The 27,934-nt window shown below is 42.0% G+C and overlaps 1 long non-coding RNA gene across 4 annotated transcripts; it reads right to left on the bottom strand.

The window, feature by feature from the left end:
* Positions 1-1,698: 1,698 nt before the first annotated feature.
* LOC145803191 (uncharacterized) lies at positions 1,699-16,350 on the bottom strand. 4 transcript variants are annotated; one of them, XR_014345314.1, is made up of 5 exons: positions 16,188-16,350; positions 15,265-15,509; positions 14,724-14,871; positions 14,519-14,633; positions 1,699-2,056 (listed from the first exon to the last, which is right to left on the bottom strand). It is a non-coding gene; the product is annotated as an uncharacterized LOC145803191 (long non-coding RNA). The 4 variants fall into 4 exon arrangements; XR_014345313.1 differs by lacking the exon at positions 1,699-2,056 and having other exon boundaries at positions 13,990-14,633; XR_014345315.1 differs by lacking the exons at positions 1,699-2,056; positions 14,724-14,871 and having other exon boundaries at positions 13,991-14,633.
* Between the last annotated feature and the right edge of the window lie 11,584 nt (positions 16,351-27,934).

Below are 27,934 nucleotides of genomic sequence, written 5' to 3'. Positions count from 1 at the left end.
GATATAAGCATGCCCCCTCCATATATACCTTGTTTGTTGCAGAGTGTTTGGCCATAGAATTCTTAGAACTTCTGGACAAACAAGGCAGTGGCAAAAAGCACTATTAGAGGCAATATAGCTCATGTTAGAAATAGCATAAATTTGGTTGTGACATGAAAAATGTCAAAAGGACTAGGACCATCAGTTTGTCATGGACCCCAATGAATTTTAGGTGAATTTGTCTATAACTTGGTTGAATTTGATATTGGCTAGATTTTTTTTGAGAAAATAACCAATAAATTATATTTTACGCTTAATATTAGTATTGAGTTCTATCAATTTTTAATATGGACAACTAAGTCTTATTTTTCATAAAACATTCCCAACAAGTTCAGTCTGCCATAATGGTGTATGCTATACCAATTTTACCCCTAATTTAATAGGAACAATAATTTTGTAAGTATTTTTAATCTAGGCAAAATTATATTTTTTAATCGTTAAAATTATGATATTTTATTAAAATGTTATAAACCATGACGAAAAATTATCGATAAGTTATATTTTGTTTCAAAAATTACTATTGAGTTATATCAAATTTCAATATTGACAAACAAGTTATATTTTCTTTTTTATTTTATAAATTCTTATGAAAATTTCAATTATTCATAATATTATATTATATTTTTATTTTATCTTTCATTAAAATATGAACCAAAAAATTCATAAATAATTTTAATTTATTTAAAATTTTCTAATAATAATAATTTTAATTGTTGAATTAAACGAATTTTCAAAAACAAAAGCACAAGTACAAGATTCATCAACTATTAAGTACGGGTGCATGTACGGATATTGGTACGGGTACATTAATACGAAAAGACCTAAAAAAAATAAGATATGTGCACGGTTGGGGTACGTCAATAAATATTTTATTTTTTATAATTTATAATTTATAATTTTAGATTCAACCTACAATCAAAGTTTAATACCAAAACTAAAAGGAAAAATTACAAAATCAAAAGAGAAATCATAGTTCAACAATACCAATACCAAAGAAAAATCCTTAGGCCAATTTAATGCCATTAAATAGGAGAAATTGCTAAACAAAATTTCATTCCAAAAGCAAGTGTAATTCCTCTATTATTTTACCCCTATTAACTATTTTGTTACTGCATAATTCCTCTATTATTCACATTTTTACGCTGCATCAACCTTTCAAAAAAAAAAAAAATCAAGACATTTGATTTAGTAGTTGTGTAACACCCTTTATGGTGTAAGATCTCAAATTTAACTCCTATGTACGAGAGTTTGATATTCTTTATAATGGTGATTTATTTCTCCCCTATTATGGGGTTTATATGTAGTTAGTAGTAGTCATTGGGCTTAGGCTTTGGGCTTGGTGAGCTTGATATATAGGTTGCTTTGTTGACTTTCTAGATATTGTGAGCTAATAGTTTGTTTGATGATATAAATATTTATTATATTTAAAATTACTCTCCTATTAATTGGTCCAAAAAAAAAAACTTTCGAAAAAGCCAAAAAATGTGGCAAGAAGAAGAATAAGTGCAACCAACAAATTTGAGAAGGTTTAAATGTGGCCACGTTTGGGGAGTAGCCGGTTTAGCTAAAAAGTCAAAAAGTTATTAAAAAAGTCAAAAAACTAACAATCCACGCCAAAAAGTCAAAAATTCTCTTTTCTCTCTACTTTTTGCATATCTTTTCGTAAAAAATTAAAAAGTCATCCTAAATATACCAGTTTTTTTTAGTTTATATTTTAGTCAAATAACTAAAAAATTACTAAATTATCCTGTTCCCAAACGAGGCCTGAATATTGTTTTTGGGTTGGTCCAGAGTTCAGCTGGCTAGCGAGACGGTAGTAGCAGTACAAAGCACACAACTGCCAATTTTGGGCCTCAGAGACCATTAATGGCACCAGCTTCTTACATTCTACATCCCTATCAAAACTGTACCACCACCTTCTTCCATAATAACAATATAAATAAACCCAATTCATGCTACTTCCATCCAGCCAGTCTTTCCCTTTAACACATGCTCTCTTGCATCCACCCGGTCGGACCTAGGTTCGGAAATACAAAAAAAAAAAAAAAAAAAAAAAATTAAAAACATAAATTGGGAGAATTACAATTCAACGTAAATTTTAAAATTTTTGTTATATGAGTGGTAAATTTTATAAATATTAATATTTAAACTCATACAGCTTTTTATTTTTCATTTATTTATAATTGACATGGGTGAACCCATAAAGGATATGGCCCACCACTTAAGGCGCAATCCATGATTCAAATATTAAATCCTAACATTCCTAAAATCTAACGTTATACCGAGCACCAATGACATCTAAACACTTGGCCAGTAAAGAGCCAACCACATCAGTAGACAAAGATCTTACAGAGTTATTGCATCATACATCAGCCATTAATGAGCTTTTCTGCAGCATTTATTACGATAACCCTTCACGTCGGAACGGAACAGTCTCACCATGAACAAGACAAGCTAAAACATAGACCTTTGGCCAACATGTCAGCCTGGAGTGGACAAGGAAATGATGAGCAAAGGATATAAGCAGGCTCCTGAGACAAAGAAAATGCTAAGTTCTCTAACCCCATCTCTACATTCTATCACCCTCTCCCTACTCTAACTCGATCGTTGGAGGGTTCGCTGAGAGACTCCCCATTCCCCGTTGAACTCTTGTGCAGGTTTCTCTGCGAGCTCAATGCTTCGGCAACGACTTGAGAAGCGTGGATCAATCCGACCCGTTCCATCTGGAACAATCAGTATCATCAGTTGGCGCCGTCTGTGGGAATCTTTTTGCTTCGTGTGGCAATTGTGCTGATTGTCGCCGGAGACCCATTCTCGTTAGTCCTTACCTGCCACCCACCAAGGTGGATGGTCACAACTAGGTTCATGGCTTCTCAACACAACATTGGCGACCTCCAAGCTGACCCTCCTAACCCGAACAACCCACCGCAGTATTTCACAGAACTCACTAACAGCATCAACAACCTAGCCGAGCAAAACCAAGCCCTGATCAATGCTTTGCTTCAAAGAGACCTCCCCGTACCTCCTCCACCACCTCAAGATATCCCACCCAACCAAGAAGGAGCCCCGAGCCACCCCATCCAACAATCCCACCCACCCAACTTGGAGGACTTGCGACCCCTCTCCTCCACCTCGGGTCCCACACCTATCGTTCCAAGTGCTCGCCCCCGAGGGAGAGGCTAGTAGTGTCCAGCCTTCATTGCATTCCGGTGGTGATAACGTTCCCCTTTGGGATGCCGAACTTCGAGCCATGAAACTCCAGCTTCAAAGAGTCATGTAGAACATACAGAACAAACCCTCCACCGCAGCCAACTCACCATTCGTTGCCTCTATTAGGGACAAACCCCTGCCATCTAAGTTCAAAATGCGCTCGATCGACTCCTTCGACGGTACAACGGACCCAGTTGACCACTTGGAGACTTACAGGACCCTCATGATCCTCCATGCATTCCCTGATGAGATCATGTATCGGGCTTTCCCCGTAACACTTAAGGGGTCGGCCCGACTCTGGTTTAGTCAGCTGCCGATAGACCCTGTCTCTACTTTCCAACACCTAAGTGACTCATTTCTCAGTCACTTCATTAGGGCCCAACGCCAGCGGCGCCCGATAACCCAACTCCTCAACATCCGTCAGACAGAGGGGGAGTCGCTGCGCAGCTTCGTCACCCGTTTCAACACCGAAGCCTTGCAGGTGGTGAAAAACGATGACAAGGTCATCCTCATGGCGTTCATGGCCGGTTTGTGATCATCCGATTTCCTTTTCTCCCTCTCCAAAAACCCTTTAACCTCCATGGCAACCCTTTTCTCCAAAGTCCAAAAATACATGAACGCCGAAGATTCCCTAGCCGCCTGACAAGATTCCACAACTAAAAACCCGACCCCCAGAGAGAAGATAAAGAACTCTGAAAACAGAAGCACCTAGTACACACAGCAAACACCTCAATACACCGACCGACCTGCTCGAGCCGACCAGTCAGCACCTGCCAAACTGCCCGACCGATTCGAATGATACACGCCCCTCAATTCCCCCATGGAACAAATCTTGAACCAGATCCAACGAGACTATCCCTTAAAATGGCCCCAACCATCGCGGTCTCCTTCCCACCGGCGAGACCAGTCCAAATACTGCCATTTCCATCAGGACCATGGCCATAATACCGAAGAGTGTGTTAACTTCAAAGACCAGGTCGAAGGCTTGATACGCCAAGGATGTCCCAGTTGGTTCACGGCAGCCTGCCCTTAGCAACGCCCAAGGATTGAACCTGCCAGAAACAACCATCGGCGCACCCCTCCTCGACAACCCGCACAGCCTAACCAAGGTCATGATCAGCCCTTACAATAACCTCGGCCACAAGGAAACCCAGCCCCCCCGGTTGGCGAAATCAGAGTTATCGCCAGCGGGCTTGCGTGTGGAGGACCATCACGCTCGGCCCAACGGGCAAAACTCAGGAAGATCCGGCAGGGCATCGATAAGGAGGTCGCGACATTGGATCGCCCTTTCAAACACCATAAGTAGTGGATGTAGCCCATCACCTTTACGGATGCCGATTGCACAGGCATCCGTTACCTCTATGACGACCCCATTGTCATCTCGGCTCTCTTGTCCAATTACAAAGTCAGACGGGTACTTGTTGACAACAGTAGCTCTTCAGACACAATCTTCCTAAATGCCAATCGCCAGCTCAAGGTCGGGGAAGAAAGTCTGTCCTCTCTCCAAACCCCATTGGTTGGTTTCACTGGAGATCGGGTGACCTCCATAGGCTCCACCGACCTTCCCATCACCATTGGAGAATACCCCCAGCAGACCACTAAGTTGCTCACCTCCCTTGTCGTCAACTGCCCATCTACTTACAACATCATCCTAGGCCGCACCACCCTTAACGCTTTTCAAGCTGTTACATCTACGTACCATCTGGCCATGAAGTTTCCTACGGACCTTGGAGTCGGCACCGTAAGGGGAGAGCAGACTGTGGCTAGAGAATGTTACGTCGCTTCACTCAAAGAGGTCAAGCTGAAGGAGGCTATGATCATCGAAGGACTCGACGTGAGAGACAAAGACGAGTTGGTCAGAGGGGAACCAGTGAAAGAACTTGTTGAAGTCCCCATCGACCCCATTAACCCAACAAAAATAGCCAAGATCGGCAGTCAACTATCTCCCTAGGCCAGGTCTGACCTTACAACCCTCCTGACCGAGCACAATGATGTGTTTGCCTGGACCCATTCCGACATGCCCGGTATTGATCCCTCCTTCATCACACACCGTCTCAGCATAGAGCCTCATTTCTGACCTTTCCGCCAGAAGCAGTGCATTTTCTCTCGGAACGCAACGCCTTTATTGCTTCTGAGGTAGATAAGTTATCAGAAGCGCAGTTTGTCAAGAACATGGACTACCCTAGATGGCTGTCAAATGTGGTCTTGGTCCGTAAAAACAACGGTAAATGGCAGCTCTGTGTCGACTACTCCGATCTCAATCGAGCTTGCCCCAAAGATAGTTATCCCCTTCCTCGCATAGATTTGCTTGTCAATGCCACAACCGAACATTAAATGCTTAGTTTCATGGACGCCTTCTCTGGCTATAATCAAATTCTGATGCACTCATTTGACCAGGAACATACCTCCTTCATCACTGACCGGGGAACTTACCACTACCATGTCATGCCATTTGGGCTGAAAAATGCCGGAGCAACCTACCAATGGTTAGTCAATGCCGTTTTTCATCACCAGATAGGTCGAAACATGGAAGTGTATGTCAATGACATGCTAGTCAAGAGCAAACTCTCCTCTGATCATCTGGCAGACTTGCGGGAGACCTTCAGCACCCTACGTAAGTTTTAAATGAAGCTCAATCTGGAGAAATGCGCCTTCAGTGTAGGATCTGGGAAGTTCTTGGATTTCATGGTCAGTCAGCGAGGTATCGAGGCCAACCCTGAAAAGATTAAGGCTCTGATAGAAATGCAGTCACCCAGAACGGTTAAAGAGGTTCAAAAGCTTACTGGCAGAGTTGCCGTCCTCAACCGCTTCATTTCTCGCGCAACGGACAAGTGCCTTTCCTTTTTTAAAGTCCTACGACAAACTTTGGAGTGGAAGACTGAATCTGAAGAGGCCTTTCAACAATTGAAGCAGTGCATGGCCAACTCCCTCTACTCTCTCAGGCGCTCACGGGTGAGCCCTTTTTTCTCTACTTAGTTGCGTTGAGCACCGCAGTCAGTGCGGCCCTCATCAGGGAGGATGGCCTAATACAATGCCCGATTTATTACATCAGCCGGGCTCTCAGGGGAGCAGAATAGAACTACCCGTTGCTGGAAAAAATGGCCTTGGCCTTGGTCATAGCCTCAAGGTGACTCCGATCTTACTTCCAAGCTCACTCCATAGTGGTCCTCACTGACCAACCTTTGAAGAAGATAATGCAACAACCAGAGCTGTCTGGCAGACTCATGCAATGGTCAGTTGAGCTCAGCCAGTTTGAAATCTCCTACCGACCTTGAACAACGATCAAAGGACAGGCTGTTGCCGATTTTATCCTGGAATTCACTAATCCCACTCCAACAACGGCCTCCACGCCCAAGCAATGCAACACTGAGACCGACGATCCCCACTCTTGGACCCTCAATGTTGATGGATCATCCCGCAAAGAAAGTAGTGGGGCTGGTCTCATCCTCACCGCCCCCGAAGGTGGTTATTTCAAGTGTGCTCTCTACTTCTTATTTAACGCAAGCAATAATGAGGCTGAGTATAAGGCCCTGATAGAAGGTCTCCGCCTGGCCAGAGACATTGGTGTGAGCCATATCCGAGTGTTCAGCGATTCCCAATTGATTGTTGGACAAATCACGGGAGAATTTGATGCCAAGGACGACACAATTCTAGCTTAGGGATATTGCAGTCCCCTTTGTTCGCCTTTTTAACACTTTCCACATCAAACACATCCCTCGATCAGAGAACTCCAACGCAGATGAAATGGCCCAATTAGCCTTGGCTGACTAGTCCGACCTTAGCCACGGGGTTCGTCTCGAATATCTGGCCCACCCGGCCACTTCGCCAACCCAGCTGGAGGTCCACGTCCTCCAAAATGAACCTATCCCATGGGCGGTGGACATCTTCCTATTCTTGACAAGTGGGGAGCTACCAGACGACAAACTGCAAGCCGCCAAAATCAGGGCCCGGTCATCCAATTACATCCTCGTTAGCGGCCTCCTACACAAACGAGGATTTTCACGACCATACCTCAGATGCCTCAATCCTGACCAAGCGACCTATGTGATGAAGGAAGTTCACGAGGATGTATGTGGTAATCATTCGGGTGCCCGGTCACTAGCCCATAAAATACTTCGCACCGGTTACTTCTGGCCTACCCTCAACCGAGATGCCACTGAATTCGTGCTCAAATGTGATAAATGCCAACGCTTCGCCAACATCCCCCATGCTCCTACAAAACTAATCACACTTTGCAGTCCCTACCCGTCCGCCAAATGGGGGATCGACTTAGTTGGCCCATTGCCCACCAGTAGGGGCCAAAACAAATTTGTTATCGTCGCCATTGACTACTTCACTAAATGGGTGAAAGCAAAACCCCTCGCTACAATCACCGAATGGAACACAACCAGATTCATCTGGCAGTCGATCGTATGCTGATTTGGCATCCCTTAAGCCATCGTCTTGGACAACGGCAAGCAATTCGACAATGCCAAGTTTAGAAAATTCTATTCAGAGCTTCATATTCAGCCATGTTTCTCTTCCCCAGGTCATCCCCAAGACAATGGGCAAGTAGAGGTTACTAACCGTTTTCTCTTGAAAATCATCAAAACTAAGTTGGAAGCCGTTAAGGGACTTTGGGCTGAGGAATTAGCAAATGTACTCTGGGCCTACTGCACTACCGTTCGAACCCCCACTGGAGAGACCCCCTTTCGCTTGACATACGGCACTGAGGCGGTCATTCCAGTGGAGATCGGTCTGCCAACCCCGAGGGTTTTGCACCTGAATCCTGAACTCACCGAAGAATTACGTCGGGTTGACTTAGACCTGATCGAAGAGCTTCGAGAGACCACTGCTGTCAGACGGACCTCGTATCAGCAGAAAATGAGAGCACACTACAACCGTAAAGTCCAATCAAGGGAGTTCGCCGTTGGGGACCTAGTGTTGCACGAAGCAACTCTCACCACCAAAAATCCTACCGAGGGCAAGCTGGCAGCCAAGTGGGAAGGACCTTACGTTGTTAAGGCCAGACCTCGCCCATGTACTTACCGCCTCCAAGTCATGAAAGGCCGAGATCTCTCCCACCCGTGGAACGCCGAACACTTGAAGCGTTACTTCTAGTAAAGTGCCATGTCCTATTGTTATATTGATCAATTGCTGTATGACACTGAACACACTTGGTTATTTTTATCATTTTCATGTGTGATGTAAATTTCTGATCAATAGGCTACACCTTAAATGACAATGACTTTGTATCTCCGTTATCTGCGTTGTGCTTCAATAACGATTTGTCCAACAGAGTTAATTAAAGCCTTAGCCAGTCTGAGCACGAAGGGCTCAGCCAGACTGAGCACGAAGGGCTTAGCCAGATTGAGTTAATTAAAGCCTCAGCCAGACTGAGCTCGAAGGGCTCAGCCAGACTGATTTAATTAAAGCCTCAGCCAAACTGGGCACGAAGGGCTCAGCCAGACTGGGTTAATTAAAGCCTCAGCCAAACTGAGCACAAATGAAGAGGTCAGCCGGTCCATTTTCGTAATTTCATGTTACAGCATGGTTGCCATATTCAGTTCAAATCCAGGTCCATACTACGACATCTTTTAACATTCTTTACACTTTACATTTCTAATTCATTTAAAATCCAAGCCCATAGTCGTCCAAGCTTATCTTTCATTTTTAACACTCTTTACATTCTCATGCACGCTCACTTTTGACATTTTGTGCATCATAGTTTTCTCACAAGTCAGACTGGCTGCCCATTTGTAAACTTTTTACATCACAACCTACTAGCAAGTTTCACAACTCATACACACGTCTTACTTTTACAACCATTCTTCATTAAATTCTGCTCTACCATTTTCATTCTTTTTAAATTCATAACCTAGATGAAATAAAGAAAACAATGACACAAAAGAAAACTCGTTGTTTTATTCACAAAATTTACGGTTACATACAACTTGCTGCAAAAATTACAAAAAAAAAAAAAAAAAAAAATACAAAACAAACACAGACCAAAACAACAAAAGTACAATTTTCTACAAAGATCACTTCTCCTCACTAGAGGCCAGGTCCTCCTCCTCAATCCCCTCATCCAAAGGGGTCTGGGCAACGTCGTCTTCGTCTATTTTCACGCGGCTGAAGTCCACGTTTGGGAACAACCCGTCCGCTTTATGTTTAAAGGTCTTCCAGCCGCTGTCCCAGAATTCAGCCATCTCATGCTTGTAGAAGTCCGACTGCTGGAAGCTCTGGATCACTTCCTCTTTACTCCTACTCCCAGTGGCCGCTCCCGACAGCCCAGCCCCCCCGTCCCCTCCCTCGCCAAGCCCCTGGCAATTGCGGCATTGATGGCTATTTGGAATTCGGCAGACTCTTTGAATTGCTCTACCGCTGCCTTGCACAGGTCGGGGTACGCTGCTATTTCAGACGCCAGTCTGGCCATTTCCTCCGCTAGAGCCTTCTCCAATTCAGCGATCCGCTGATCTGCTTCTTCCTTTTCCTTCAACGACGGAGCTCGCAGATCCTCATTACTGGTCATTGCCTCGTCCCACCTCTCATTGGCAGTCACGCAGGCTTGTCGAGCCAACTCTAGTTGCTTTTTCTCGCCCGCGAGCTCGAACTCTAACGATACCACCTTGCGGCATTCCGTTTCTAGCTCTGACTTGGTCGCGTGGAGCTCAGCACTAGTACGCTCTGCCACATGGCCCTGTACCATCGCCAGCACTTCCATCTGCTTTGCATTCTGGGCATACTCCAGCCCCTTCGCACACGCACTTCGCGCGGTTTGCCTCCAACCCCCTGTCTCCGCCTTTAAACTTTCCAGCTGCGCCTTCACCTCCCCTAGTTGGGCCTTCAGTGGCTCTACCTCCCTTTTTGCACGCGCTGCTTTGCTCAGCAAGGCCCTTGCCAAAGTCGTCGCCTCCATCTAGATCGAGCAAAGTCCGGTTAGCAGTTCGGCCTCTGTAAAACTCGCCATCGAGCGCACGGCCGCGCCCTTCACTACTCCCAAGAGTCGGTCTGCAGCAATCATGGCTTCGCCTCCTTTTCCCACCAATCGACCAGACGCTGCTTGCACATGGTATATGGCGGTCTTCAACCTGGCCTCCTTTCCTTCTCTTTGAGGCACAGGACCTCCCTTGGGCAGTTGCTCCGCCCCCCGTTCGGACCTAGTTGTGCCACTCTGTACTTTCTTCATTGATTCCCCCAACTCCACCTCTAGGGTCATCCCCTCCTTCATCCTTTTCAACACTGGCCCTTCCTCTCCTTTCTTTGCCCTTTTCTTTTTCTTATTCTTCTTTAACACAGCCTCCACCTCCTTCTTGCTTTTTTCCTTCAGTGGATCCACTGGAGGCGGTAGTGGCTTAAAACCGCCCAAGTCCTTATCCCCCAGCGGCTTGGGGCGCGGTCGGATTCGCTCCCTCATAACCGGTTTAGGCAGATAGCCTAATTGGGACTCTTTGTATTTATCATCCCTGGCGAAGGTCGTCCTATCCTCCGCCTCTTGCTTCTTCCTCCTTGCCTCCAATTCTGCCGGCGTAAGGTCCCCGCCGGTCGGCTGCGGTCCCAACCTCGAGGCAAACAAGGCTGAGGGCTGAACAAAGTCGTCCCACTTGGCGCCCTCCTTTTCCCTCCATGCCGTCACCTTCTTCACCTTTCCCTCTACCTCTCCCTCCAGCCTTGGCTCCACCGACTTGGTTGGAACCCTCCACACTGTGTGCACTCCCATCCCCCAATATACTGACACGTAAAACCACCGCGGTCTCCAGCCCTTCATTGACGAGGGAAACCCCGTCACCAAGCCCTTACCCGCCGCCGCCTGTAAAGTCACCCAAGTTTCCTGTTGGCCCGAAGCCTTGTAGCAAGCGAAAAACTTATCCACTGTCATCACAGCCCCCTCGTTCATCTGTGGCCACGCACTCGCGCAAGCCATTAATATTTTCCACGCATTAGGCATCAGCTAACCCGGCACCACCCCCAACCGGTTTAGCACATCCACTACTATCTGTGGGAGGGGCAACCTCAAACCCCCCTTTAACGCCTCTTCATAAAGGGCAAACTCCGTCTGTCGGGCGTCAGATGGCCTCTCCTTCGACGTCGGCAATTTTAACTCTATCTCTGCGGGAATCTGATACTTCTCATGCACCTCCTCCAACTTCTCCACTGTAAACGTCGATTTGTTGGCCTTCGTGTGCCAATGGTTCGGTTCTACTTGAATAATTGGCTTCACAGCCGCTATCAGCGTGGATGGACGGGGTCGTCCCGCGGGCTCCGCCTTACTTCCTGCCCGCTTCTCTGCCCTGTATTGCTTCGCCAACTCCACCGCGTCGTTGTCCCCCAATGAATCTAGTCTCATGGTGGACACTTCCTCTCGAGCCATCTCTCCTACGTATCTGCGTATAGCTTCAGAGGCTGGCACGAGGAAGTTTGCAAAGTGTTGCAGCAGAGTATCACTCGAAACAAATGAGTTTACTTCTGGGACATATTGGTTTTTTGCAAAAAGGTAGGTAAAGCGGACAACCCCAAACGCCCACGGTTTCCCTATATTCCAAGGGTCAAGGTTAAATTTCGCTAGTTTGACAAATTTCGAAAAACTCCCGCCCCTGCCTTTTCACTGCCCTACATCACCCTGTCCCTTCACTTCTTACTAACGCGTCACCTCCCCCCCATTCAAGCATTCTGCCACGTGTACGACCACGATCCACTACTCTCTTCCCTTCCCCTGTCTATTTTACTTCACTTCACCATGTGCCCCGCCGCTCCTTGAGCCCCGCGCACCGCCACTTTCCATCTGCTTGGCCACTCCTTGCGGTCGGCCCGTCCCCTCGGCCACCCTTCGTGGTCGGCCCTCCTCATAGTCAGCCCCTCTCATCGACCACCCTTCGTGGTCGGCCCTCCTCACGGTTGGCCCCTTCGCTCGGCCACCCCTTGCGGTCGGCCCTCCTCATGGTCGGCCCGTCCGCTCGGCTACCCCTTGCGGTCGGCCCACCTCTCGGTCGGTCCTCTCTCTGTCGACATCTTACCACCCCTGTTTACTTCTTTATTCCCTTCGTTGGACTAAAGCGGCACTTGGGAATGGAGGACTACTGACATGGGTAAGCCCATAAAGGATATGACCCACCACTTAAGGCCCAATCCATGATTCAAATACTAAAACCCAACATTCTTAAAACCTAACGTTACACCAAGCATCAATGACATCTAAACACTTGGCAAGTAAAGAGCCAACCACATCAGTAGACAAAGATCCTGCAGAGTTCTTGCACCACACATCAGCCATTAATGAGCTTTCCTGCAGCATTTATTATGATAACCCTTCACGTCGGAACGGAATAGCCTCACCATGAACAAGGCAAGCTAGAACATAGACTTTCGGCCAACATGTCAGCCCGGAGTGGACATGGAAATGATGAGCAAAGGATATAAGCAGGCTCTTGAGACAAAGAAAAGGTTTAGTTCTCTAACCCCATCTCTACATTCTATCACCCTCTTCCTACTCTAACTCGATCGTCGGAGGGTTCATTGGGGGACTCCCCATTCCCCGTTGAACTCTTGTGCAGGTTTCGCTACGAGCTCGACGCTTCGGCAACGACTTGAGAAACGTAGATCAATCCGACCCGTTCCATCTGGAACAATCAGTATCATCAATAATTATTTTTTTTCTAAAAATCACTAGATTGTAATTACCTCAAAAAAATTGTGGTGCTTAATTTTGGTTTGGACCTACTTTCAATTTAAAAGTTTTATCTCAAGTTTGATCTTAAAATGGTATAATCATAAGCCTACTCAACAAATTCATATATAAAATTTAAAAAATATATATTAATATTATAAATTTAAAGATTAATAAATTATACAAAAAATTAACTAATCAGGCTGGCTTGCAAAAAAAAAATTCTCAAAATTCAATATGTTTAATAAAGGGGCTAAAAATTTCATACTTATGGGCTTAATCATCAATCCTAAGTACGTATTACAAGAAAAAACACTTTTGGCGATCAAATTTTTAGTCGCCAAAGATTGTTTTTTGGTCGCTGAAAAGTCAATGGTGACTAAAGTTACTTGTCACCCTGTTGGTCGCCAAAGCCTTGTTGGCAATAGTCATTGGCGACTAAATTGACGTTGGTCGCTAATTATCTTATCTTCGGCTACTAAAATGGACTAGTCGCCAAGCATAACTTTTTGTTTGGCGGCGAAGTATTTAGTCGCCAAAAGTAATCACATCAAAATGAAATTCTCTTTCACCGACTAAAATATGTACTTGCTACAAAATTTTAGTCGCTAATAATAATACATTTACCGACTAAAAATTTTAGTTGCTAATAATAATACATTTGGCGACCAAATATTTTAGTAGCCATTAGTTTTCATGACTAAACATTTAGCCGCCAAAAGACTGGATATTTTCATTTCCTTCTATTTTACGACCAAACAGTTTAGTCGCCGAAGGATGCCATGTTCTTTGGTGACTAAAATATTTAGTCGGCAATAGTTTCTTCCCTCATTTTGATTTATTTTGCCTACTAACTATTTAGTCACCAAAAGCCTTGTTTCTTTTTAACTACTAAATATTTAAACTCCAAAAACCTTTGCTTGCGATTTTAGCTACCAAAATATTTAGTCACCAAAAACTTTATAATTTGTTTTTTTAAAGTTAATTTCTCAACCACCTGTATTTATTCCATTATTAGTACAACATGTACCCTGTATATAAATAAAATAATCCTTGAATACTGATTATATTAGCAACCATTCCACAACGTGCACACATTTCATTTTCAACCATCCAAAAATTTCATATTTAACGTCAAATTCTAAACGTAATACAAACAAAGGCAAGTTAAAACAGTTCTTGCCAAACGAAGGCAAAGAAGGCAAAGAATTAGGTCTCAAGCTATGAATCCTCTATCCCCAAAATATAGTACCCTGTAAAGTGCATGAATGGATGCTCTGAATCTATGAGGGTGCAAATGAAAGCAGGAGGCAATTCATGTACATGAGAGAGCTACTTTTGTTCAGAGCTCACCGACGCTTGTACAAACAAGGCTTCAACTCAAGCCATTCAATTTCCCTCTTGGAATTTTGTTTCTTATGTAGAACAAAGAATGAAGTTATTTTAATGGGCACTTGAACATGTATTGTCGACAAAGCAAATGGGCATATATACTCTTGCAAGAAAAATGGGATAAAGCTACTGACCTTTTCTTGTAGTATAATAATATAAACATTTTGTTGAAAAAATCTTGCACATAATACTTATAAATTAGAGAGGATAAATAATGAGAGAACATGCATAAACCTTTGATACAAAAGCAAAACCCAGCTCATGGATGGCTTTTGAGAACTTATCTGGATCTACTTCTCCAGTATTTGGATCAAACCTGCTCTTTACTTCTGCTATCAAGAGCCAGCCACTGTGAAGAGCCATTATCACTCAAATTATGAACTAGAAAAAGAAAAGAAATCGAAAAGCTTTAAAACAAAAATAAAAAATGCATGCATACAATGGCTTAAGAACTCTGTGTGCTTCTTGAAGGTAACTTGAGAAATTAGTGCCCATCAGTGAAAGGCAAAAGACGGAAACATCTATAAATGAAGCGTCAAGGGTTGTTTGCAGTTCCAAGCACGATCATTTAAGGTCAAAGAAGGCATCTTACAAGTAGCATTAACCAAAAAAAGATCAGTAACAATACAATTTTGCACAAGTTTTTTTATAAGTTCCAATCTATATGAACCACCATAATCCTCCATATTCTGGCTATTTACACTCAATTGCACCAATATTGCCTAAGATATATCTCGTATCACTTGTAAAATGTAGTAACAATTTCATTTCTAAGAACACAGTTACACACTAATAATTTTTTTTTTTTGATCAGCAAAAGAGAAATTTTATTGATGAGATGAGCATACATTGCATATGAGCATCATAGCATTACTCCCTAATGCCAACTAGGTTGGCACCAAGAAGAACACCCAATCATGTGCTAGCCCAAGCTGCTAACCTGTAGCAGTAACAATACACCACTAGCAGCAGAAAAATACCAGTAGTAGAATGAATAATGAGCAACCATCAAGCATCAGACCTCTGATTCACCCAAATAACCACCCAAATCAACCTCTGTGAATACTATCAGCCCACAAGATACCAGTAATGAACCATCAACCCAAACAACCATACTGATGCAAACCACCATACTGACATCACCAAGCAAAAGCAAACCTACACTCGACTAACATGGACTCATCGAATGTGTTTTGGGCAGTTTTTCGTTGCCTGATTGGTTTACCTGTTATGTAGATCAAGATGGATAATGAAATTACTTTAGGAGGTTGATTCTCAATTTTGTAAAGGGAAAAATTTACAGGAACAAAATATTCATAGGAACAAAAATATTTCAAAATTTTGTAAGGGGAAAAATTTACAGAAAAAAATATATTCTAATCCCATACATACTAAAGAGGGAAATGAGCTCAAGTCTTAAGTATAAACTAAATATTTAAAAGGAACAAACTCTCATCTTTCATTCATATTTCCAATCACTTTCATTTTCCCTCCACAAATAACTCTCCAAATCCAAGATTCAACCACAAACCAAAAAAAAAAAAAAACTCAATTTTAATTTTTCTAATTATTCCACTGCCTTCAATTTCTGAAGCTCTCAAAACTTTTGCATAAATGCACATACGTAAACAAATAAAATCCCAATACATATTCCCCACAATACAGAAATATATATATATATATATATCTATATCTATATATGTACACACAATTACAAGGGTTTCAGAAGTATAAAAGGGGTTTTGAAATACCCTAAATCTAGAACAAAAATCAAAACTCATATACTCATTTCACAAAAATGAAAATCCTATAGCATCAAAAAACCAAAAAAAAAAAAAAAAAAACAAGAGCAAGAGTAAAATGGGAAATAGAGAGAGAGAGAGAGAGAGAGAGAGAGAGAGACCTGAATGTCGATGGGATGCGAGGCGATGAGTGACGGGGAGCGAGAGCAGGCAACTCTCTGTTTGGTGCTTGGTGTTTGGTTTATGTATCTTAGTTGAGATACAGAGAAATAAAAAATAATAATAATAAAATTAAACATAAACTCAAATTGCGTTGTAAGTGTTCCCACCAAAAAAATTGAGTTTTGTTACCGGTTAAATGTGTTTTAGTCACCAAAAATGTACATTTGCCAACCAAATGAGATAGTCACCAAAGATTAAAAATAAAATTATACATATTTGGCGATTAAATTTTTTTTAGTTGGCAAAAGTTAGTATATGACGACAAAAATTTATGTAGTCGCTGAAAATAAAATTTTTGGTGACCAAACTTTTGATCGCCAAAAAATAAAAAATATATATATTTTTTAATTCGGCAACTAAATAAATTTAGTAGCCAAAACTAACTATACAACGACTAAAATATTTTTTAGTTGCTGAAAATAAATTTTTGGTGATCAAACTTTTGGTCGTCAAAGATAAAAAGTATTTTTTTTTTCATTTAGTGATTAAATAATGGAGTTTTCTTAAGTGTGCAAGTGCACACCATGTGCCACTTACACAAAAAGTGTAAGGTGTAAGTGTAAGGTGTAAGGTGTAAGTGGGTTGCACATGGTGTGCAACCTCAAAAAAGGTGTAAGTGTAAGGTTTAATTTTTTACAAAAGGTGTAAGTGTAAGGTGTAAGTGTAAGGTATAAGGTGTAAGGTGTAAGTTGCACACCATAACCAAACCCTTAAATAATTTTAGTAGTCAAAACTAACTATACAACGAGTAAAAAAAATTTTAGTTGCCAATTGTGACATTTTTAGTGACTAATTTTTTTTTGTCACCAATTGTGACATTTTTAGCGACTTTTTTTTTAGTTGCTAATAATCAATATACCCTAATTAAAAAAAATTAATAGGTAAATCTTGTATTTTTACCGACTAATATAATTTTTGGTCACAAATTCTATAACTTTTGACAACTAAATATTTTTTAATCGCTAAATTTGATAACTAAAAGTGTAATTTGTTATAGTACACTTAAAAAAGCCTATTGAGTTAGGCAAACTCGGCAGCCCATCGGGCAATACCCTTCCTTATCTTGCGTAAATATTATACCAACTAATCAACATTATTCTTTTCCACGCCACTTTTCTATCATATTATGAGATTCTTTCTCTTGTGATGGTGAGATACCACGTTGATTGACTAGTCACTTTGGCACAAATCACATGACAGAGAAGTGATTTGAGATGGAAAAAATGAAAACAAAGGATCTAGTCTTAACGGTAGGTGTGCAGAAATTTTTCCCCTTTTGAATTTGAAGGGTGTGCTTAAATTGAAAAAAATAAAAAAAAATCATAAATTATAGTAATCATTCCTAGATATCAAAACCCAAACTATTTCAATTACTGTATTTTGTTCTTAAAAAAAAAAAGAAAAAGAAAGAAAAGAAACGAAATAGAATTCAAACTTGTGTAGCAAGTTATTTTTTAAAAATATTTTAAGGAAATTTTATGAAAACACCGTAATTTCTGAAAACTGTTTTTAACCATTTTCGAAAATCCAAAAAGGGTTTCATATGAAAATGAAAATTATGGGAACATGTTTTAGGGATTCCAACATTTTCAAAAACAACGTAAAAAAATAAAAAAAAATAAAAATAAAAAAATTGAAAATGAAGGGAAGGGAAGGGAAGGGATGCAATTGGTGGTTGGAAAATATGATGAAATTTGCATTAAACGTCATAGACCCACAAATTTTAAATTTGTGTCAAGTCAAATTCAAGTTTCCCTGTTTGATAATGTACCAAGGAAATGACATGGACAAAAATGAAGTGGTATCTATTGAGGAATTATGGAAAACTGAGGTACTTTTAGGCTTTTAATAGTAAGTAATTTACCATGGGTCCCAAATTGCATATTCTCATTACATGTTGCCCTTGAATTAATCTTGATTTAAACCCACTTCTCCTTCCAAATCTTCTCACTTAATTTTTACTTTTATTTTTATTATTCTTTTATGGTAAGAAAGAAAAAAAAATTAAGTTGAATACTTGAACGTCATTTTTGATTTTGTAGGGAGTCTTTTATCCTATATATGCAAAATTATTGTCTGATAGCTAAGGAAGGATAGGACAATTGGGATTATACTTTTATCGCAAAATTATAAAAATGCTCTCATCAGAATAAGTATCCTAAGATTGTTATCCCAGGATAACTAATTCCATCTATTTCAATTTGTCCAATAATTAAACTTGATCAAAGAGCACACACAAACATGGCAGAAGAAGCCAAACACCTCACGCGGCAATCCAAATACTAATTGCGGAACATTTAACTAATGACACATGAAAACAAAGAATAAATAAATAAAAAAGGTACTTACATATAGGTCATAATAAGTAAATTTAGTAAACTCATTATCTAATAGGTCCTATGAAAAAAATTTGTCACTAAAAAGGTCACTAATTGTAAGTTTTAGCGACAATTTATAAAAATCATGACAAAAAAAGTCACTAATTGTCAATTTTTAGCGACATATATAAAAAATTGTCACAAAATTTATTTTTAGCGACAATTTTACTAAAACTTATTTTCAATAGGACTTGATGGGAATTAAGTCCAATTATTAGGACCTATTGGTAGTTTACCCTAAATAAAAATTAAAGGTTATTTACATGAAGACTCTTTAAATTATTAAAACGTATCATTTTGATCCTTCAAATTATAGGGTAAACTATCAATGAGTTTTAATACTTAGACTTAATTTCTATAAAATCCTATTGAAAATAAGTTCTAGTAAAATTGTCGTTAAAAATAATTTTTTGTGATAATATTTTATGTATGTCGCTAAAAATTGACAATTAATAATTTTTTTCTGTCACAATTTTAATAAATTGTTGCTAAAATTTATAATTAATGACTTTTTTCTGTGATGAATTTTTCAAACTATAATGATTCTGGTTTAGACCTGACCCATTTTGCTTTCTGGACTAGGGTTTCATGGTTTCGTATTGTTGTTCATGTCTTGCTTCCCTTATACATCTTTAAAATTGGTTATTGGATTGTAATGGTTGTGCTTGGAACATATTGGTTACTTAGTTTTCAAACCTTTGTTGCCCAGGATTTTACTCCTCTGCTCGAGCAGTGCTTCTTGCGCTCGAACGGGTTTTGTGAACTCTCAGTACTTTTGTAGGTCTGCAAAACTACTAAGAGAGTGTATTCTACGCTCGAGCGGTTTCTTCTACGCTCAAGAGGGCTTAGTTCGAGCGACCTTTCTTGTGCTCAAGCGTTGGTCTGTTGTCTGCAAAACTACTAGGAGTGTGCATTCTGCGTTCAAGTATCACTTCTTGCGTTCGAGTGGAACAACTTGTTGTGTCTGATGCTCGAGCGTTACTTTTTGTGCTCGAGAGGACTATGTGTATATCAGATCGCATCAGCACCTTTTTACATCACTTTTTCATATATTTTTCTCTCAAAACCTAGATCTAGAGCCTCTCTCTTTAAAACCTACATTCTCTCTACATTTTTACTTAGATCTAGTGATTTCTCTACCCGTGTGCCTTTGTTAAAAAGGTAGAGCGCCTCAAGGGTTACGTTTTGATCCGAATAAAATTTGGTCTCGGTGTCTTTGAAGTTCCTCCATTGCCTCATTTGGTCTTCTAAACTTGAGGTAGGGACTCTCTATACTCTTCTATGAGTTTTTACTTAGTTATTTGTTGATGTGTAATAAATATTGGAACTTGTGGTGATTTTGAACAAATCTAGGGTTTTAATTTAAAATCAAAAGAGGGGTTTTCAAATGTATGTATTAAAAATGGTTATGGGAGTAGATGTGAAGTTATATTGTGATAAATTTGTTAATTTTGATACTCGGGATGGATTTTGGAAGAAAATGATGTTTTGTCCTAAAATGTCTCAAATAGTTATTTTGTATAAATAAATTAAATTGGTATTTGGAATATGAGATTGGATAGATGTTTATATAAATGGTGGAATTGGATATGTATTACCTCTCACCTATGGAAATTTGGATAATTTATCCGTCTTAAAGATTGTATATCCATTTAGAAATGTCTGTTTTAGGCTATCGGTGGAGGATAATTATGATTATTGTAGAAATTGCATGAGGATTAGGTGAATTGAAACTAATCTCTTATTCGTTGTCATTGAATATGACTATGTCTTTAATACATTGTATATGTCACGACCGTACCCGCCCCTATGGGTTAAGGCCATAACCGGCCAGTAATCACGAGATTACCTACGGCGTCAAACCAAATAAGACAAGACTCATCAGAGTAAAAGGGGCCAAACGGAAGCAAATTTAAAACTTTGTCCATAGAGCCGTGCTTATATGCACACCATAACATTCCGTATGTACATATGTTAATAACTCACAACAGAAAGTGTAATGACATAAGATTCTATACAGACAGGATCATCCAAACTAAGTCAACCCATGAAAACTATATACAGACGTATTCAAAACTTCGCCAACCTGACAAAATGTAAAGACATAACAAAAGGGCGAAGACGGGTCTCGTGCGTGAGACACAAGGACTGACTCTCTCAAAACCTTAGTTGTTCCATACAGACTTCACTGAGGCTGGGTCTGGACTTCTCTTGGCTCACCTACAAACACATGAATGAGCGTGAGTGAAAGCCCAGTTGTAGACACCCCATTTTTGACCGTCCTCAAGACTCGGACGTCACCGCTTGAACACTCGGTGATTATCCTTGTTTGTGTTTGTTTGGAGTTCCCGGAGGTTTTGGCTCTCGCGCCCTACCTCAGAATCTCCGAACTTGACCGTTCAGTGTCCGGTTTTGCACCGAACACTTGTGTTTTGCCTTGGAAGGGCAGGGTAGGGCTTGTAGACCATCCCCACCCATCACCGGCAGTGGCTAGAGGCCACCGGCTGGTTTTTTGCTGCCACCGGCAAAATAGTTTGCCGGTCGGCACTATTTGTTGCCGGTCAGCACTTTTTTGTGCCGGTCGGCACTTTGTTTGGCCAAGATGGCATTTTTTGCCGGCCGATTGCTGTTCATCTGCTTTTGCAGATATTTTTGGACAGCTGTATAACTTTTTCTCCCCTCCATACACGTGTATGGAGGGATCTCCCTCTTGCAAAGCTTGTTGAATAAGCTTTACAAGAGGCTTATAGAGAGGGCTCTCTCTAAGGCTTAGGGAGAGAGGCTTAGACATTTTTGAGAGAAAAAAGACAGAGGAGAGCTCTGGTTTTCTAGGGTTAGGGTTAGATACACTCAATCTATCTCTCTTTCCCTCCCATTTTGCACACTAGGTGTTTTGTGCCTTACTATTGCACACAAACACCTAGTGTTTCACCTTCCTCTTAAGATTAGAGTTCTAAGGGGTTGTTCTTGAGCTTCTTGACTGATTTGGAGCCAAAGGAGGCCATTGGAGCATCCTTGTTGAAGAGGACTACAAGGGTAAGAAACTTACACCTTTATTCCCCATTCTTGCATCAATTTTATACCTATCTTAGAGCTGTTTTTGTGATTATTGTATAACATAAAAAAGTTCTATTTTTAAGCCCTCTTTATTGTTTATTAAGAGTGTTTTGTTGTTTGAGGGGTGTTGACCACCCTTAAGCCCCAAAAGGCCTCATTTTGAGCCATTTTGTGCTAGCTCCGGGATTTTGGTGTTGAGGTCTCTTCACCACTGAAATCTTGAGGGATTTCAGTGGTAAAGATGATGCTTTGAAGTCCCAAGAAGGAGAGGGCCACCCCCTCTCCTTGTTGTCCTTGAAAAGGGCACATTTTGGCCTCTTAAAGAAGCCTATGCTTGAGTGTGTGTTGAGCATGTTTGGTTTGTTTTTCATGCTTATATATCCATGATATAACATGATTTCAAGTTGGTTTTGGAACCTTATGCATGTTTAGCATAGTTGCCATGTAATGCCTTATTTGTGCCTTAACATGTTCTAGGTTGTTAGCCTTTGTTGGAGCATGTTTTAGGCTTGTATTTGTGAAGGTTATATGCTTATTTTGCCATGTTTTAGATCTGTCCATAGTCGTTTGGGTCGATTTTAGCATGCATTATAAGGCTCCTTTGCATTTGGGCTTGTTGGCCTTGAGTATGTGCATGTGTAGCATGCCATCTTTGCATTGTTTTGGTGATTTGGGATCATTCTATATGTCATTTCAGTCCCATTTCCATGCTTGTTTGATTGCCTCGCATGTCTCTTTAATGCTTTGAAAGCATGTTTTGCAATGTTCCATGTTTTGGTGCCTTTGCATGCCTTTGAATTTGGGCCACTTAGATGCTATCTAAGGAGTCCTTTGGCCTTGTTATGAGCTAAAAATCTATTTTTTAGTTGTTTAATGCATGCCATGTTTGGTCATGATAAGTGTAGTTCAATGCCTTATCAACTTGCCTTGAACACTTGGACTTTTTGTTGCATGCTTGACTTGATTTATAATTTGATTTGGCATCATTTTATAACATGATTTTAAGGCTCATGTTGCATGCTAATTTGTCCATGTTTCCTTCTTTCAAGTGTGCTTGAATGTTGTTTGATTCATGCTTAAGTGTTGGTCCTTATGAGCATGTGTGTGTGCATGCCATTTAGCTCTCACTCTTTAGCACTTTTGGCTACTGTTTTAGGCCTATTTTAGAGTCGCCTAATTCATGTTTAAGTCCATCTTTGCATCTATTTGCATTGCCATATGCATGCTTGTATGCTTGCATGAGTTGATTGCCATGCCATGTTGCATTCCTAGCTTGTATGCCTAGGTTGCATTGCATTTCGCATGCATGCCTTGTTCCTTGAATTGGTGATAGGAATTGGGCCTTATTTGTTTGATTGGTGTGCATACATTTGAAATCAAAGATGCATACTCGGTTCTTTGGGCCATCATGCATGGAAATGCGTGATTGGTGGTCCGAGAATCGAGGCACATGTCCCTTTGAGTCATTACAATGATAAGAGACATGGTTGGTGCATACATGCCTTGAAATATGCTGCCATGCCTTGTTTTGCCCTTTGTCGCTGTGAGTTGCAGGTTCTGCAGAAATACTCTGCCGACCGGCAGTGTAATGTGCCGACCGGCACATTTTTCTCTGCCGACAGGCCCTATTTTGTGCCGATGGCCATACCACACTGCCGGTGGAAGTTTCATCTAGCCGGTGGTGATCCCCTCTGTCCAAGGATGTAGTCCTGAGGTTTTGACAACCTCCAGAGGAGGAAAGGGAGGAAAACAGAGGCAGCTTGCGCATGGTGGCGCGTTTCCCGAGACGCTTTCCTGCTTTAATTAATTTAATTTAATTTGTTAATTAAATTAGTTAATTTGTAATATTAATTAGCTTGCGTAGTTAGTTAATTTGTAATATTTATTCGGTCCCTCCGAGCGAGGGCAAATCTGTAATAAGTGTGTGTGGGTGTGTGAATGTCTTCCAATCCCCACTTCTTTCTTCCCTTTTACTTACCTGCTTTGATGGTTAGTATTAGGTCACGTCTAATTTAGCATACCTTATGCTATGCATGTGTGCATCCATGCATTTGTATTACATGCATTAGGCTCGGTACATCACGCTAATTGCATCAATACTTCAATTTTCAAACTGAATACGTGATAATTGTGCATTTTCACATGACATGTTTAGGATAGCCGAGCCTATCTTAGCGACATTTTGTATGCGATGCATTAGGCACTTCACATGAACTAGGACATACATGTTTGCTAACTAGTTTACTGTTTTGGCACGGAGTACGATGTAAGTATTTTTGCTTTAGCATATCGCATGAGTGTGAATGTTGCCATAACAGCATGCTTAACATGTGGCTAGATGCTTATGTGTTAAACTGTTTTGAATGCCTGTGGGTGAAGGTTGGATTGTTTGAGTTGGAAAGACTCGTTGAAATCCGCATTTTAGCCTACTTGCGAGTAGCAAATTCCAAAGCATTTTCGAAATGAACGGATATGCAATGTTTCTTTCCAAATTAGGCAATCTAGTCTATACTTGTTTGCTGTGCGCATAACATAGTAATTCTAGGCTAATAATTGGAATAAGAACACATAAAGTTTTTAAAAACGGATATCACGGTTAGTAGAGGCCGGTCTTCGGACCGGGCGAAATGGGGTGCTCATAGCTGACCTTCCCCGATCGTACCCAAGCTCCCGAGCCGAGACAACTCCGGTGATGACGGACATGTGGCCTTCGGCACCGAGTCAGGGTTTCCTAAATTCTCCCATAAAAAAAATATTTAGGTGGCGACTCTGTATCTGGCAAAGCAGTCCATGTTTGGCACTACTTTTTCAAAAAATCAATTTCTCAAAACGATTTGCCAGATTTGGACTCTTTGGTTCAGATTAAGAACCGTGACTGCGAAAGTCGAGTCCGAGCTGTAGCACGAGGCCCACGCGGGCGCTGCTACAGTTTCTGGCGACTCCGCTGGGGACTTTTAGAGAGTTTGACTCGAACTCGTGATATCCTGTTTTTGATCTCATTTATGTGTTTTTTTGCATTGCATGTGCATTGGTGCGCCTAGGAACACAGTGTTTGCCATCTGCCATTCCTGAACGGTTTGCCGGAGGCTTGTCTTATCAAGGCATGTCCATAAGGCTGACCGGCTATGGGCTCTGACAGTGTGGGAACACAAACCCCGGTTTACCGGGGCACCCTTTTTTTTTGACCATTCGACCTAGTGCATATTCGGAATCCATAGTGACCATTCCAAGCTAGGACAGGTTGCTTACCCGATTATAGGTTGTTTGAAACCGCTGCGTGCGTAGTGAAATCCTAGTTCCTGACAAAATAGGACAGGGAAACCCTACCCCAACATAGGGGTGTTTTGGCTCTCTCTTACTTGCTATGTGCTTTTAGAGTGTATCTCTACAGGAATGTACATACCAGTTTGCAAGTTTGGGGCATCAGGCCTAAGGGCATTGGTATCAGAATTTGAGAATCAGTTATCCGCGGGTATCAGATTCAGTATTTTGGGGAACAGAAATCTGGGAACAGTGATCAGCAGTAGGGAACAGTTGTTCGGCTACACCCGTGTTTGATCAGTTTGGGCTGAAGTGCTGTCTGTTTTTCTTTCAGTCCAGAGAGTTGCAGAGTTGATACAGAACAGCCAGTGTCTCCCCTTTGCTGAGGCAAGATTTATGGCGACACAAAGTTCAGAAGAAATTGTGGTTATGACAGCCGCACCGGAGCAGGGAACCACTCCGCAGAATGAAGCCAGCATCAGTATGTCATATCCGCCCAGGTCGCCCGTTGTGCACCCGGTTTGGGCTCCCCAATTATACCAGGCTCGTGAGCCCACCACCTTCGAATTGATGGGGATGATAGGCGATCTCCAAAGGTCTGTGGCAGACCTCGCCTATGGAATGTCGGCTTCACCACCAGCGGCACCGTATGCCGGGAATTTTGTACCACAGGAGCCCCCGCTACTGGGGCGGATTGTGATAGAGCTCAGCCAGCCAGAGATGGCTTCTGACTATAGCCACGATATGTCAGCACTAACCCCGACCCTCGATCAGGCTGAGGCCAAAGGAAAGGACAAGGCAAAGGTAGATGCCGACCCTATTGAACAACTGCTGTGGGCAGTCGAGGCTCTGAAGGCCAGAGGGATGAACAAGCAACAAACATCCGCAATAGTGACCAAAGCTATAGATAATGCTTTCCCCGCTCCAACCAAAGGCAGTTCAAGCCAGGCAGAAAACCGGGATGGGCCCCGTCATGCCCAAACAGTTCCTGTTGTTCCCAACCCTGCACCGGGAAAGGTTCAAAAAGCCAAGGCAGCGCCAGCTGATCCTTTCGCCAGCGCGTCTGGCAAGAATCCTCAAACTGCAAAGTACCTACCTCGAGGGCGCAGAGTCTTTCACGACCTCCACATGCCTTTGTCTAGGGCATTGTTGATATTGGCGAAGAATGGGCATCTTAAGCCTTTGGAGCCCCGACCGCTCCCGAAGAATCTCCCCGCCACCCATGATGCTACCTTGTACTGCGCGTACCATCAACAGTCCGGTCACAGCACCGATGGATGTTCCCGCCTTCGCCATGAAGTGCAGGATTTGATTGATAATAAGGTTATCCTACCACCTACCTCAGGCAAGCCCGTCACCACTCAGTTGTTGGATTTCGAGGGCTCAGATACTGCGAGTATGTAAAGTGAACCGCCTGCGGGCAACATTTGGTATTTTTTTTGATGAAGCGTTTGGCACGCATTTTTGAGCATCGGTGAAACCGAGTTTTGTAAATTCTGGCTTGGATATCGAGTCGGTCTTTTGTTTTGAGTCTGTCTCTTTGTCTTGAGTCAGTCTTTTTTTGCTTAAGGGTCTGTCTTGTTGTATCGAGTCAGTCCCCGTTGTATATAATACCCGGTGATTCAGGGGTTGTTGTCCCGAACACCGTCTTGTTTTATTATTATCTGTTTTTGTTTTGAGTCTGTTCCTGCCGAGGGGCCAGTTACACCAACAGAGCCGATTGAAATAGCTGTTGCTATCTCAACTTCATGCTTGCTTTCAGCATAAGGACCAGAGAATTTGATTGGGCTGACAGTACATCTCGCCTGCTCTCCTGCGCGCCAAACTCATAGCATTAACCTAAGTTTTCAAAAAAAAAAACTTTTTGAACACTGCGGTGATGAAAACGAAGAGGAAGGAATTCCTTGGGTTTTGTAAAATTTTGATCATTTTGAGAGAAAGAGAGGCGTGCTAAGCCTTTTTATGAATGAAATCATGCTTGTCGGCGTGAGTACTGAGAAGGACCCTGGCCTGATCCAGATTGGTTCCACACTATCTTCGGCACGAGCGATTCGTCGCTTTCTTAAAAACTTTCAAAAACAAATATTTTACGCGGCCTTGTGAAGACCTGTGTGGAATCGTTCTTGAGATCGCGCAGCTTAGGATCGCTCTCAGCCTCAAGATTCAACCCGTTCCGACTTTGAACCCATTCAGACTGTTCAAAAAGTTCAACGGACAAACGCCATGAAAGGCCCGTGTGGCCAGTTTTGAGGTAGCCTTCGATCAAGAAGCGTCAAGGCCGAATCAGAAGGAGTAGATCTCGCCGGAAGAAGCTCGTAGAGTAACCCTGATGGGTTCTCCGCAAATCAGTGCAACAGCCGTTCTCTTAGACACGGAGAGGCTTCCAGTTCAGGAACCATTTGGCATGGACTTGCTACACTTTTACCCTTTGAGAGGCTCGCTGGGCCGAAAACCCAGAAGGGCGACCCAGGCAAAAGTTAGAGCAAGAGAAAAATACAAAAAAAAGAAGAAAAGAAAAGAAAAGACAAAAGATACCAAAAAGAAAAGAAAAAGAAAAATGCAAAAAAATGAAGAAGAAATAGAAAATGAAAAGAAGCTCGCAAGGTCGAAAACCCGCATTGGGCGCCTTGGCAAAAATAAGAGCCAAACAAAGTGAAGGTTAAAATACCCGAGTGGACCTTAACCGGAACTACGTAAGGCTTGATTCCCATGTTTGGGATACGTAGGCAACTTCATCATGAAGTCCAGCCCCCAACGCTTTCATAAGCGTCTCAGTCCATGCAATGGTTTCAATTTCGTTCCAAAGTCCAGTGGCCAACACCCTTCAAGGTGACTGTGTCCATATATGTGTTGTGACCGTCTTCGTCATCGCTGTGTCTAAGAGCTCGACCACCGCCAATGAAGACTGTCTGTGAATTGCTGCGGCACCATCCCAAACAAGGGGCAACTTTCCGTTGCCACGAGCCGCTGTGAGCCGCCTTTCAAACTAG

The sequence above is a fragment of the Camellia sinensis genome, chromosome 11 (genome assembly GCF_055761805.1).
Source record: "Camellia sinensis isolate YWXY chromosome 11, ASM5576180v1, whole genome shotgun sequence".
NCBI lineage: Eukaryota > Viridiplantae > Streptophyta > Magnoliopsida > Ericales > Theaceae > Camellia > Camellia sinensis.
This window is presented reverse-complemented; position numbering and strand designations above follow the sequence as displayed.